Below are 2,628 nucleotides of genomic sequence, written 5' to 3'. Positions count from 1 at the left end.
GAAGGTTAAAATTCTTTAGAACATTAAATATTGATTTTTCACTAGTTGGTATTGACAATTGGATACTCATTACCATGTGTGTTGTGTTTATGTGCATGTGTTGTACCCATAAAGCATTGATGTGTGATTTTGATCCAAATTCTTCCATTTCTAATAAAAATTAGTTGATGAAAGTTGTTCAATAGTATTTTTTTTTCATTCCATTTAACATTTGCAGAGGGATGTTTTTCATTTATCTTTGCAGGTCATGTTTATTTGATGCCAAAATCATATAAGAAAGATAAATAATTTGATTTTTATTATCATAACTTTATGGTTCTTCAAAGAAAAAAAAATTGAACAAATATAGAAAAAACATAAATGATGTCTAAAAACATAGAAGACCGAGTGGATGATCCTAAGGAAAAGGAAGAGAAAAATAATCAAGAAAAGGGAAATCAAAAGAATTCCATTTCCCCTTCCCATTTAAAAGGAAATAACAATGGAAAACGACATGCTGGTGAGACTTCTGATCCAAGTTTTCTTATTCAACAAATTGGTCGGGATATATCAATTCAATGTCTCCTTCAATTGTCAAGATCTGATTATGGATCAATTGCTGCATTAAATACGAGTTTTCGATCACTAATTCGATCTGGGGAACTTTATCAACTTAGGAGAAAAATGGAAATAATAGAACATTGGGTTTACTTCGGTTGTGAAGTTTTTAAATGGGAGGCATTTGATCCAAATCGTGGTCGATGGATGCAATTACCTAAAATTATTTGTGATGAATGCTTCATGTTGTCTGATAAGGAGTCACTGGCTATTGGTACTGAGCTTTTAGTTTTTGGTAAGGAAATAATGGCTCCTAAAATTTATAAGTATAGTCTTCTAACAAATACGTGGTCAGTTGGGAACATGTTAAATACTCCTAGATGCTTGTTTGCTTCTGCTAGCTATGGAGGAATTGGCATATTAGCGGGTGGTTGTGATATGCGTGGTAACATCTTAAGATCTGCTGAGCTATATAACTCTGACATTAGAAAATGGGAAACCCTTCCAAACATGAATAAAGCAAGAAAAATGTGTTCAGGTGTATTTATGGATGGAAAATTTTATGTCGTTGGTGGGATTGCAGCTGACAAAATAACGCAACTTACATGCGGTGAAGAGTTTGATATGACGACAAAAACATGGCATGAAATACCCAACATGTTCTTAATACAAAATGAGGTGCTTGAGACACCAACCTCTTTTGGGTCACCTCCATTGATTGCTGTTGTAAAAAATGTGTTATATGCTGCTGATTATTCACGACGTGAAGTAAAGAAGTATGTTAAAGGAAATAATTCATGGGTTACCATTGGAGGATTTCCCGCGCAAGCAAACTCGATGAATGGTTGGGGACTAGCGTTTCGGGCATGTGGAGATAAGCTAATATTTCTTGGAGGTCATAATCTTCATGGTAGAGGAATGCTTGAGATTAATGCTTGGGTCCCAGACGAAAACGCGCCACAGTGGAATCGGCTTGCGACAAAGGAATCAAGGAGTTTTGTTCATAACTGCACTGTGATGGGATGTTGATGTTGTTTAGTGTTGTATGAATTTTACTTGTTTTATGATTTGAAGATTTTAATTTATCCCCAAATCTTGTTTTTTATTGATTTCTAGTTTGTTAATGTGGGTGTTTCTTTTGTAATATGGATTATGTCATTTTTATTCTATATTGTTGTTGGCATTTTAATTTCAAATTTCTATTGGTGGTAGTGGAAAAATATTATGTTAATTGTAATGATGGATTATTGAAGATTTTTATTTGGTTAAATGTGTGATATTTAAAGTCTAATAAGGTTTTTATATTTTGCATACTGATAGAAAATGGTACCTACAAGAAGAGTTAATATTTTAATCTTTTAAGACTTATAATCTATAATTAAAAGTACATGATGAAGGTAAGAGCGGTAAGACTTGAGTATTTTATACTAGTTTTTAAAAAAATAATTTACTTAGCTTTAGTCTATTTCTTGACATCTAAGTGATATTGCTTATAAATTAATGTTACAGTTATTTTAAATTTAATGAAGCATGACATAATTAAGTCTTAGTTTTATAATAAAATGTTTTTATATGTTTCTTTGCGGTTGTGTGACTTGCTTATAATTAGAGGGTGAGGTGGGGGGAAGGGGTGATTAGCTGGAATTACTAAGGCTAAGTTATTTCTCTCAACATTTATCGAAGCCAAATTTTAGAAGTGGAAACAACTTAATCTAAATATGCCTAAAATTAGTTAAAATTACTAAGGGCAAGTTATTTCTCTCAACATTTGTCGAAAAATAATTTTAGAAGTGGAAACAACTTAATCCAAATGTGCTTAGGATTAGAGGAAACTCTAAAGAGAAGTTCCTCTAATAATATAATCAAATCGGGCCCACTTTTCCATATTGTCTCAAAACTTCATTCTTACACTTTAGATAAAATTAGAGAAAAATGAAAGACTAGGTAAGCATAAAAAGGAGAAACTAATGAGAGAAGAGGTAAACCTAATGAGTCATCGTCAAATAAGTATTATCATACTATTCTCATCTTCAAGTTTTCAATTTCATTTTCATCCCAAAATTGGTATTTTATCTAATGCAATATTTTCAT

General features: G+C 31.8%; 1 pseudogene; it reads left to right on the top strand.

Annotated features, from left to right (window-relative positions):
• Positions 1-345: 345 nt before the first annotated feature.
• On the top strand, positions 346-1,572 carry LOC131604439 (F-box/kelch-repeat protein SKIP11-like; annotated as a pseudogene).
• Positions 1,573-2,628: the final 1,056 nt, after the last annotated feature.

The sequence above is a fragment of the Vicia villosa genome, linkage group LG5 (assembly GCF_029867415.1).
Source record: "Vicia villosa cultivar HV-30 ecotype Madison, WI linkage group LG5, Vvil1.0, whole genome shotgun sequence".
NCBI lineage: Eukaryota > Viridiplantae > Streptophyta > Magnoliopsida > Fabales > Fabaceae > Vicia > Vicia villosa.
This window is presented reverse-complemented; position numbering and strand designations above follow the sequence as displayed.